The 12678-nt window shown below is 37.9% G+C and overlaps 1 protein-coding gene and 1 long non-coding RNA gene across 3 annotated transcripts in view; one reads left to right on the forward strand and one right to left on the reverse strand.

The window, feature by feature from the left end:
• SLC39A10 (solute carrier family 39 member 10) overlaps positions 1-12678 on the forward strand; it is a 159311-nt gene that overhangs the window by 68760 nt on the left and 77873 nt on the right. The gene's annotated exons all lie outside the window — the stretch shown is intronic.
• LOC123331748 lies at positions 1194-5490 on the reverse strand. The gene is made up of 3 exons (XR_006548504.2): positions 5364-5490; positions 4615-4802; positions 1194-1906 (listed from the first exon to the last, which is right to left on the reverse strand). It is a non-coding gene; the product is annotated as an uncharacterized LOC123331748 (long non-coding RNA).

The raw sequence follows: 12678 nt of genomic DNA on the forward strand, positions 1-12678 counted from the left end.
AATACTGAAATGTTGCCATTTCCTTCTCCATATTACATGACTGGACAATTATAATTCTCTTAATTGTGATTGAGAACAAAATAAGAGTCACAGAATTAAGGTTTAAAACAAGGGCTTCTTCTTTGAACATACTTATATTGATATTCCTGAAAGTCAGTAGGTAGATATGTCTGTTAGGTAGGTGAAGTATGGTTTGGCTTTTTAACAGTTTATTTATTTATTTTTATTTTATTTTTGGTTGCTCTGGGTCTTTCATTGCTGCGTGCTGGCTTTCTCCAGTTGCAGACAGCTGGGGCTACGTCTAGTTGTGGTGCATGGGTTTCTCATTGATTGGCTGCTCTTGTTTCAGAGCACAGGCTCTAGGTGCATGGGGTTCAGTAGTTGCAACATGTGGGCTCAGTAGTTGTGGCACACAAGCTTAGTTTCTCCGTGGTATGTGGGATCTTCCCAGACCAGGGACCAAACATGTGTCCCCTGCATTGACAGGTGGATTCTTATCCACTGTGCTACCAGGGACGTCCTGGTCTGACTTGTAAAAGAGAGATTAGGCTTGGAATACAGATCTTGGAATGTTCATCATGAAAGTCATAGTTGAAGTTGTTGGAACTGGTAAGATTTCTTTCCCCATGAGAGCTAAAGTGATAAGACAAGGCAGTCAAAGGTAGAAATGTAGGAAATGTCAGGAAATGGGAAGAATAATCCTCTATTAAAGACTGGAAAAGAGTGCTATTCAGGAAGAGAATAAAGAGAAGTATTAGTGAAGAGGCTAAAGAAGAGAGAGTTTACACTAGGTAATTATCCTACAGTACAGGATGATTATGAAAAGGCAATATTTTGCAAGAAACAAATAGATGATGACTTTTAAAACATCTGTTTTTTAATACTTTTAGGTACATAGAAAAGTAGTAGATACCACAGGGAGTTCTTACATAGCCAACATCTAGCTTTTCCTATTAGTACCTTACTTTGGTATGATGATCTATTTGCTGCAACTGATGAACCAGAAGTGATGCACTATTAATAACTAAAGTCCATAGTTTATTCAGATTTCCTTAGTTTTTACCCAATGTTTTGGTTTTTTTTTTGTCATTGTTGTTGTTTCAGAATCCCATCCAGGTTATCACATTATAGTCATAATATCTTCTTAGGTTCCTCTTGGTTTTGACAGTTTCTCAAATTTTCCATGTTTTTGATGATAATAACAGGTTTCAGGAATATTGGCTAGGTATTTTGTAGAATGGTCCTATGTTTCTCCCATGATTTTGGCTGGGGTTATGGAGTTTTTAGGAAGGAAGATCACAGAAGGAATGTGCTATTTTATTTATTTATTTATTGGTTGCCCTGTGTGGCATGTGAGATCTTAGTTCCCTAGCCCAGAAATTGAACCCACACCCCCTGCCTTGAAGTCTTAACCACTGGACTGTTTGCAAAGTCCTGGGGAAGTGCCATTTTAATCACTTTCTTTCAAAGGTACATACTATTCGCATGATTTATCAGTGTTGGTGTTTTTGATCAGCTGGCTGTGTTAGTGTTTGTTAGATTTCCCCCCATGAAGTTACTCTCCCAGCTTCTCTTCATACTGTCCTCTTTAAAGGAAGTCATTATGCATAACCCACAACTAAGATGAGGAGACCCCCTTCTTGAAAACTGAGGATCATATAAATAATTTGCAATTATTTTACATGAGATATTTGTTTATTCTCCGTCATTTTAAAATATATCTAATTATCTATTTATATCCATATGGATTCCTGGATATTTATTTCATATTTTTACATGTAATCCAAAACTGTATTTATTTTGTTGTTCAAATTGTTCCAGCCTTGGCCATTAGGATCTCTTTCAGTGACTCCTGTGTCTCTTTTATATAGTCCAGTTCAGTGGTGACTTGAGTTAGCCATTTCATCTGCATGGTGAACACAGGCATGAAAAATCTCAAAGCTTTAAACAAAACAAAACAAAACCCAGAGTGATCTAATTGGATGAACACTGAGGAGTCACTTAAATTTTATATCTGATGAGACTGAGAAAATAGTTATGATCTGTTCTTACTGCTTTTATATTTAGAGCCCTCCCTTGTGACTCAGCTGGTAAAGAACCCACCTGCAATGCAGGAGACCTGGCTTCGATCTCTGGGTTGGGAAGATCCCCTGGAGAAGGAAAAGGCTACCCACTCCAGTATTCTGGCCTAGAGAATTCCAAGGACTATATAGTTTTTATATTTGCTGTCTGCTAACTTTTCCTTTTAACAGAGAGAAATGTGGTAAATGTTAATTATAATGTGAGTATGCCAGAATTTTTGATGTATTCAAAACTTCTCTGTGAATGCCAGCAGTGTGAGATTACAGAGAAAAATCATTTGATTTAGGTCTTACTTAAATTAGTCAGAAACAGTATAAAAATGTTTTCCAATGAATAGGTAATTTTTCTCACAATGAACATCTAGCAGTAAAGCAGTTTAAAAATATTTAGAAGACAAAAGTTGTGTTCATTTTGTTCTCTGATCATTTGAATTAACGGATGACATTTAAAATTTTTACTAGAGTCAAGAGAGGCTTGGGGATGCTGTTTGATAGAGTGTGTAGACAAATTAAGGATAAAGTTAGAGTATTAGCCTATTACTCTTTCCCCACATACTATTAGCCATGTTTCATGGAAGTGATTTTCTACAGCCATTCCACTAGTATTTACTTTGAACCAAGTCTACTTTGAACCAAGCAATGTGCTAGAAACTAAGGATACCGCATTGAACAAGTCACAGTCCTGCTAACAAGCAATTGGAGCGCATAGGAGACAAAGATTGGGGTAGACAAGTAAACCACAAGTGCCGTACATTGCAAGCTATGTGCTGTTTGTGCAAGCGTGTAGGAAGTAAGCTAACCCAGAACTGATTTGGGAAGGAAAAGGGGCAGGAAATTTCGTGTGTGTGTACATTGCTGAAGGACAAGTGGGAAGTAATCAGATAAAGGAAGGGAAAGGGGTACAGAGGAGAGGGGACACTTTAAGCAAGGAAAAGTGTAACTTTTAAGGGAGTAACAAGTCTTTCAGTTCGCCTGGATTATAGAGTTCTAGAAGTATAATGTGAAGCACCTATGTGATTTAAACATTTTTTGAAGTCACATTAAGAAAATAAAAGGAATCAGGTAAAAAATTCTAACAATATTTTATTTAGCCCAAAGTTTTAAAAAATTGTATCATCTCAGCAATGTAACCAATATGGAAAATTATCAATGACACATTTTTACTTTTTTTTGGTACAATGTTTGAGAAATTTAATAGATTAATTGCACTTAAAGCACATTTCAAATTGGACTAACCACATTTCAAGTGCTCAACAGTCACATGTGGCTAGAGGCTACTATGTTGGACAGTATAGTTTTAGGGTGAAGTAATAGATAAATCTTCAGAGATAATGTGAAAGGGTGGTGTGAGGCTTTGAAAAGTTTTTGCATGGGCGTGATCTGGAGAAGGCAATGGCACCCCACTCCAGTACTCTTGCCTGGAAAATCCCATGGGCAGAGGAGCCTGGTAGGCTGCAGTCCATGGGGTCACCAAGAGTCAGACATGATTGAGCGATTTCACTTTCACTTTTCACTTTCATGCATTGGAGAAGGAAATGGCAACCCACTCCAGTGTTCTTGCCTGGAGAATCCCAGGGACGGGGGAGCCTGGTGGGCTGCCATCTATGGGGTCACACAGAGTCGGACACGACTGAAGCGACTTAGCAGATCTGATTGAGTTAGTGATGATTCCCATTTTCACTGTGGAGGATGGATCAGAGGTGGGCTTGAAAAGATGCCAACTAGTTTTAGGCTACTAGTCTAGCTCTAGGGGAGTGACTTGGATGTACTGAAAAGTAGGAGTCAAGAGTCATAAGGAGGATTTCTCTGGTGGTCTAGTGGTTAAGACCCCACCTTCCAATAGAGGCAGCGTGGGTCTATTCCTGGTTGGGGGTATAAGATCCCACATGCCTTGTGATGAGGCCAAGAAAAAAATGTTATAAGGAGAGAATGAATTGAGAGAGGAGGCAAGAATGACTATTTCACTACTACTTTTTTTCCCCCCTCTGGGAGTGAAGTAGAAAACTAGGGGGGAAACAAGGGAAGAATGGCAGGATTGGGAGACAGTGTGTTCAATTTAGGACATCTTAAATTAGAGTTGCCTGAGATATCAAATAGAATCTTTATATCTGAAAACAAGGAGACAGATGTCATCAACATATAGATAGTAACTGAAGCCATAGGATTGGATAAAATAATCTAGGTTGAGTGGGTAAAACAGTAATTCTCAGTCCTGATTTCTTAGTAAGAATTACCTGAGAGGTGATTTAAAATACAGATTTTGAGTTTCGTTCCCACTAGGGTAAGGGTGGTAAATTGCACTTTTCATAAAAATCCTTCTAGTCTCCGATGCTGAAACAAGTCATCCTTAGAACTCTCCTTCACAAACACTGGTGTAGAATGATAATTAAGAGGACCCAGAAGAAACTGCTTACATGTGTGGGAGTTTAGAGAAAAGAAGACCATGAAGAAGATAGGAAAGGAGTCTCTAGCAAGTTGATAAACTATCAGAAGTGTGCTGTCTCCTGTTAACATGAATGGGGAGGATTCTTACGTGAAGGGGAACAAAGCTGGTGGTGGGACAACTAGACAGGTTTCTGACTTGTTGGGCAGTCAGTCTGGTAGAAAGGTACCACCTCTCTGGTTACTTTTCATGCTCTGTGTCCTGGGCAAGTCTTCTTCACCTATCATCAGATCCATCAAATTTCCTCAGTATTTGAAGGAGGAAGAGTTTTAAACTGCCTGAAAAGGAGCAGAGAAATGAAACAATACAGTTAAAAGTGAGCACTAGAGTGAGTAACTAAGGTGGCATTTGGGTAACCTGATAGTGGTGAAAGCTCAATTTCAGTAGGTGAGTTGAGAAAGTGGGCTGAATGAGTTTGGAAAAAAAACAAAAAACACAACTTTTTAAGAATCTTGGCCATGAAAGGAAGGAAAGTCAGAATGTATAAATATCCACTGTTTACTCATAAAATAATAAGAGATACATGCCCTTCTTCTGAAATACATGTCCTTGTTTCATTTCTGTTGTGTGGATTGATTTGATACTGTAAATCTCCATTCATCTTTCATAGAAGAGAGTTATTAAATAATATTATTTTGCCTATACATTAAAATCAGCAAAATGACATTTGGTCATTCTATCACCTTTTATACAAATTGTTGGAATGGATCAATCATTTTGCAGAATAATTATTAATGGTTTGAAAGAAGTGCCAACTTATCGTAGGTTGGGGTTGGATGACGGAGACAAGAAAGAAGAAACCAGAAACTTGAACCTGAATTTCTCAGTCTCCTCCTTACCTGTCCTCTACAGGTCAATCGTCTTTCACTGGCAGAACTTGTCTCATCAGCCCCAAACTGGTAAGATTCTGTCATTCTTAACCATGGTTAGTCCACAAGTCAATTCACCTGTCGCCAATAAAGACAAGCTCACCAGAGATTCATTGTTAAAGTAATTTGGGGTCAGCTGCTACACGTCCTCTCTAACTCTTAACACAATTCCCACTACCAGTTTAATCTAGAACTGACTGATTATAATCACCAAACTTTTCCATGAACAATGCTGTTAAATTGTTATTTAAATTTAACAGTTTAAATAGTGCACAAATGTAGTAAATACTTAAACGATGCCCTTTGCTTCCAGTATGGAATGCTAGAAAGCATAAAAATTCAAATGAAATATAAGTAGGAGTACTAGAGTTTTGTTTTAAATACAGCTGAAAATTTAAGTTAGATGCAAATTAATTATTTTTTGTTTGTTTCCTTCGAAGAGGGTGGGTCTATTTTAGAATGGAGCCAAATAATTTTAAAGTCACATCTGCATCACTTTCAAGACATGCCCAGTTTGCCCCACAAATGACCAGTCTATTTGATTAAAAAAATAAGTGTTAGGCACAGGCATGACTGCATCATATTGGCTGATGTCTTTACTGATCCATTTTGGTTATCTCAGAATTGCTCCAGCTCTAAGGCTATTGTTAGTTTTTGAAATTCTTATTTAAAATAGGGAAAAAATACAGACTACTTCTGAAAACTTGTACTTAAAGAGCTCTCTACATTTATAAAATCATCAATGTGCCTATTTGGTCCAATTACTGGAACATTATAGACACTAGGTATATTTGGTTAATTTTCATTTATTACAGTGCTTCATCAGATCAGATCAGTCACTAAGTCGTGTCCGACTTTTTGTGACCCCATGAATCGCAGCACGCCAGGCCTCCCTGTCCATCACCAACTCCCGGAGTTCACTGAGACTCACGTCCATCAAGTTAGTGATGCCATCTCATCCTCTGTCGTCCCCTTCTCCTCCTGCCTCCAATCCCTCCCAGCATCAGAGTCTTTTCCAATGAGTCAACTCTTCGCATGAGGTGGCCAAAGTACTGGAGTTTCAGCTTCAGCATCATTCCTTCCAAAGAAATCCCAGGGCTGATCTCCTTCAGAATGGACTGGATGGATCTCCTTGCAGTCCAAGGGACTCTCAAGAGTCTTCTCCAATACCACAGTTCAAAAGCATCAATTCTTTGGCGCTCAGCCTTCTTCATAGTCCAACTCTCACATCCATACATGACCACAGGAAAAACCATAGCCTTGACTAGACAAACCTTTGTTGGTAAAGTAATGTCTCTGCTTTTGAATATGCTATCTAGGTTGGTCATAACTTTCCTTCCAAGGAGTAAGCGTCTTTTAATTTCATGGCTGCAGTCACCATCTGCAGTGATTTTGGAGCCCAGAAAAATAAAGTCTGACACTGTTTCCACTGTTTCTCCATCTATTTCCCATGAGGTGGTGGGACTGGATGCCATGATCTTCGTTTTCTGAATGTTGAGCTTTAAGCCAACTTTTTCACTCTCCACTTTCACTTTCATCAAGAGGCTTTTGAGTTCCTCTTCACTCTCTGCCATAAGGGTGATGTCATCTGCATATCTGATGTTATTGATATTTCTCCCAGCAATCTTGATTCCAGTTTGTGTTTCTTCCAGTCCAGCGTTTCTCATGATGTACTCTGCATATAAGTTAAATAAGCAGGGTGACAATATACAGCCTTGATGTACTCCTTTTCCTATTTGGAACCAGTCTGTTGTTCCATGTCCAGTTCGAACTGTTGCTTCCTGACCTGCATATAAATTTCTCAAGAGGCAGATCAGGTGGTCTGGTATTCCCATCTCTTTCAGAATTTTCCACAGTTTATTGTGATCCACACAGTCAAAGGCTTTGGCATAGTCAATAAAGCAGAAATAGATGTTTTTCTGGAGCTCTCTTGCTTTTTCCATGATCCAGCGGATGTTGGCAATTTGATCTCTGGTTCCTCTGCCTTTTCTAAAACCAGCTTGAACATCAGGAAGTTCACGGTTCACATATTGCTGAAGCCTGGCTACAGTGCTTCATATTTTACTGTTATTATGGAATTTTTAAAACACAAAAGTAGAGAAAATAGAATGAGCACCCATATAACCATCACCCCCTTCAACAATTTATACAGAAATAACCTTGCATCATCTGTACTCTCATTGGATTATTTTAAAGCAAAACTCAGACAATCTTATTTCATCTATTAATTATCTTCCATTTCTCTAAAAGAGAAGAATTCTTTTTTTAGGCCCAATTTTATTATCATACATTTAAAAATTAATAATATTTCCTTATTACCAAATGTTCCATCAGTATTAAAAATTTCCTAGTTGTCTCATACTTCATTTTACAACTGAATTCTTCAAATTAGGAACAAAACAGGCTCCCATGTTGAAATGCTATATGTTGAATACTTTGGTTATAACTTCAACAGTCTCTGCAAAACAAAAATGTCACATGATCCATACCTTCTAAGGGGTTATCTCCTCAATAACTTGCCATATCATGTAAAGAATTTATAAAATCTATAAAGATTTTGATTAATTTATTGACTACCTTTTTATAAATAAATTTATTCTCAGGATTTATTTTTTGTCTTTGGGAAGAATTTTTTTTTTTTAAATAATCCACTAAAGTATTAATGGCCAATCAGGGTTGGCTTCATCATGGCCAAGCAACCTGTACAATCACATGGGACACCATGCTAAGAAGGGTCTGTGCTTGGTGTATTGCTCTGTTGTTGCCATCTTGAAATTCTTAATACTTTTGATCAAGGGGTCCCACATTTTCATTTTTCACTGGGCCCTAGAAAGCTTTATAGCTGGTCCTGCTGGCAGTATAAAGACTAGAAAACACATGTTGTTGTTGTCTAGTTGCTAAGTTGTGTCTGACTCTTTTGCACATGGACTATACCCACCAGGCTCCTCCGTCCATGGGATTTCCCAGGCAAGAACACTGGACTGTGTTGTCATTTCCTTCTCCAGGGGATCTTCTGGACCCAGGGATCGAACCTGTATCTCCTGCCTTGGCCTGCAGGTTCTTTACTGCTGAGCCACCAGAGAAGCCCAAAACACACATGATTCCCAGCTAATGTCTCAAATGAGTTAATAATTATTAGTCTACCTAAATCTCCTACCTATACCTAGAAAAAGAATATTAAAATCTAACTAGGCTTCAAATTAACTGACCAAAGCAACTTTTGACCAAACGGTCTTTTTTTGAACAGTCTTTTTTTTTTTCTACCCATGCAAAACATGGGAATGGGTTTAAGAATATTTTTTCCCATATTTATTATTTGTTTGTTGACCATCAATAATGTAACTTTGGAATATTAGTGTCAGCACATAGTAAACACTATACTGTAACTGCTTGTTATGATTATGATTAATAATTATTATCATTGAATATTGCATTATTTAGTATTTTGGCTCAGCATAGCTTCTAGATAAGAAGATTTGAAATGCTTCAAAGACAGTCTTTGACAGATACTAAATTAGGAACATAATTGCAAAGAGATTATTTTCTAAGTGATGGTTGGGTGCATGCATGCTAAATCACTTTAGTTGTGTCTGACTCTTTGCAACCTTATGGACTATAGCCTGCCAGGCTCCTCTGCCCATGGGGATTCTCCAGGCAAGAAAGTTGGAGTGGGTTGCTATGCAATCCTCCAGGGGAATCTTTATCACTCAAGAATCAAACTCGTGTCTCATGCGGCTCCTGCATTGCAGGGGGATCCTTTACTGCTGAGCCACCAGGGAAGCCCAAGTGATGGTATAGTTTTCCAATTTGGGTCTCATTTCACAAGCACAAATGCCATCTGGCCTGACACAGGCAATCAAGCCCTCTGAACCAATTTAATATTACACATATGGATTTCCAAACTTAGGCTTTCTAACTTCTTTCAACCTTTATTAAAAGTTACAGTAGACACAGTTACATGTTGAATCTAGTACCTAATTTGGAGGAGCCACTGTCTAGGATGTAGGGTTTCATCTAGTCTGAATTGACTGGCTAGTTCTCCAGGGGTTTCATAGAGCAAAGCAAGTTGGAAATTTTTATGATTCTGTTGATACCTAATTTCTATTTCCTACTCCCTTATGCCTATACAATTATAAAAAGGAAAATTAGGCCATAGAAGACAATACAGGTGATTTATAACATCTTTTTGATGATAGCAAAGGTGCAAATATTTCCCAAATGTGCTCCCTATAATAATAAATATAGGAATAATAAATAATAAAACACCTTAATAAAAATGTGTAGAGGAAAAATCCCAAATATCTCTGCTGCAAAGCTTGGTTATTTTGCAATCAGTATCACCTGGAATGGTCAGATACATTCTACTTACATTTCTAACATTGCTCACGAATCAGGTATTTTAAAAAATGTAAAGAACTGGGAAACATACAGGAAGAGGCTCATGCTAAAATCATAATCAAAAGTAGTCACTGTTTGATGTAAATTCTAGAAAGTTTAAGTAAAGACTAATGCACACACGTGATTCTCTGTAAAGATAATGTATAATGTTTGTTGTGGACTCTCTCCACCCTAAGAACTTAAAAGGCTTTCCTCAGAGCACACATTTCTGGTCTCTCTGGAAACACCCCACACATAAGGTAGAACAGGAGACACGTCATTTTGGTATTCTTCATGCAGAATCCTGTTTACTTGTGCCTCCAATGAGGCAGAGTGAGTGGGAGTGAAGGGGATTTGGTCTGGGACTTGTATAAAGCTGGGAGTGCTATTAGCATTTTTGCAGCCATAGCAACCCATATTATCGAGAACACAGCCCTTATCACTCTGTACCGTAATTGTCTTTTCAATTACCTCCCTGACTGGGCTGTAAGCAACTTTAGGTAAAGAATCATATTTTCTTTGCCCTAATTTTCCAGCTATGTAGTGGCCTGCACATCAAAGGAGCACAAACTTTTACCTGTAAATAGTTTCATCCCTTAAAATTTGCCTTTTTTCCCCAAGGTAGACTTGCAGAGGAGGTAGATTCATCTAAATCCAAGAACTGAAATGAACCTTTAATCCCCTAACTGAATTTTAGTTTAAATCTGCTGGGATATATTTGCCTGCACTTGACCAGTTCTTCAATGATTACCACATTAATAACTCATATATATGTGACTGTGATCAAAGTTATTAACATACACCTGATTCTGCCTAATTTTTAATGGCTTAACTAGCATAAATAAATACTTGAACAATTACATCAAGTCACCATAAAGACGGGAAAGCTTTCATCTAAATGTATAACCAAATGGGCTAATTAACATTTTAATTCAAGAGACTGGAATAATCTCCCTTGGAATTGATTCAAGCTAGTCAAGCTCAAAGATAAATCAAATGTTCACATTATAAGTATCTTTAAATGTTTTTATTCTCTATTCCATTTACAATTTTCATTGACCTGTTACATTTACAGCCTGGAAAACGACCACTTTATGGTTCTACTATTTTTTTTTTTAATTACCAAATTTTGCAGAGAAAGTATGGAGATATTCTCAGAAAAATTGGGACCTGCACATAGTATCTAGATAAGAATAAAGTAATGTAAGGATTAGGAACATAACCTCCAGAGCCAGACTATCTGGATTGGGCTTGTGGCTGCAACCCCTTGCTAACTACCTCAGTTTTCTTTATCCATGAAATGAGCATAATAATATCTACCTTGCAGGGCTGTCATAGGAATAAAATTAGTTACCATATTCATAGTACTTGAAATGGCACCTGGCACATTTTAAACCATACACCTTCATGTGTTTAGGGTGGAAAAAAAACTGAAACCTAACTGTTTAGAGAAAGCAACCATCATTGTAACTGGAATGAAACTTGAATGTGATGAAATCATTACAGGCTATAAGTGAGATTTACAAGGAAAAGGTTAAGCATAGTAGGTTGCTAACTACTGAGTATGCCAGAATCATTCCTCACAAAGTATTAGGGAGTTTCAAAAACTTGTAAAGATGCATGCTGGTAAGAAGAGGTGATTTATGGGATTCTATGAAGAATGCAAAAGTGGCTTATTCTAATAAAAATAAAATATAATTTGAGCTTTACTTAGAGTGCAAGAAAAATTCAGAAATCCCTACAAGTTTGTTTTGACAATTCATTTACTGACTTCCCAAATATTTAGAATTTTGCTGCTTTCTTGCTGTCAGATTCTTAATAAATAAAGGTAAGCAATATTTGTTAAGATAAACCAAGTGTATCTTGGCTTTAAAAGGTGTATTTGATTATTTTCATAAATATCATTAGCGAAATGAGTCCCATTATTAATTATTTGGAAGCCCTAGGCAAGATTTGAAATTTGCTCTCATATGATGACATTTTAAAATGAATTTAAAATGACTTTATTAATTTAACTGGTTACACAAATGAACTTGCTTTTAAAAATATTTACATGGTCAGTTCAGTTCAGTTCAGTCGCTCAGTCGTGTCTAACTCTTTGCAACCCCATGAATCGCAGCACGCCAGACCTCCCTGTCCATCACCATCTCCCGGAGTTCACTCAAACTCACGTCCATCGAGTCAGTGATGCCATCCAGCCATCTCATCCTCTGTCATCCCCTTCTCCTCCTGCCCCCAATCCCTCCCAGCATCAGAGTCTTTTCCAATGAGTCAACTCTTCGCATTAGTTGGCCAAAGTACTGGAGTTTCATCTTCAGCATCATTCCTTCCAAAGAACACCCAGGACTGATCTCCTTTAGGATGGACTGGTTGGGTCTCCTTGCAGTCCAAGGGACTCTCAAGAGTCTTCTCCAACACCACAGTTCAAAAGCATCAATTCTTCGGCTCTCAGCCTTCTTCACAGTCCAACTCTCACATCCATACATGACCACAGGAAAAACCATAGCCTTGACTAGATGAACCTTTGTTGGCAAAGTAATGTCTCTGCCTTTCAGTATGCTATCTAGGTTTGTCATAACTTTCCTTTCAAGGAATAAGCATCTTTTAATTTCATGGCTGCAGTCACCATCTGCAGTGATTTTGGAGCCCAGAAAAATAAAGTCTGACACTGTTTCCACTGTTTCTCCATCTATTTCCCATGAAGTGGTGGGACCGGATGGCATGATCTTAGTTTTCTGGATGTTCAGCTTTAAGCCAACTTTTTCACTCTCCTCTTTCACTTTCATCAAGAGGCTTTTGAGTTCCTCTTCACTTTCTGCCATAAGGGTGGTGTCATCTGCATATCTGAGGTTATTGATATTTCTCCCGGCAATCTTGATTCCAGCTTGTGCTTCTTCCAGTCCAGCGT

This window comes from Bubalus bubalis, chromosome 2 (assembly GCF_019923935.1).
Source record: "Bubalus bubalis isolate 160015118507 breed Murrah chromosome 2, NDDB_SH_1, whole genome shotgun sequence".
Lineage (NCBI taxonomy): Eukaryota > Metazoa > Chordata > Mammalia > Artiodactyla > Bovidae > Bubalus > Bubalus bubalis.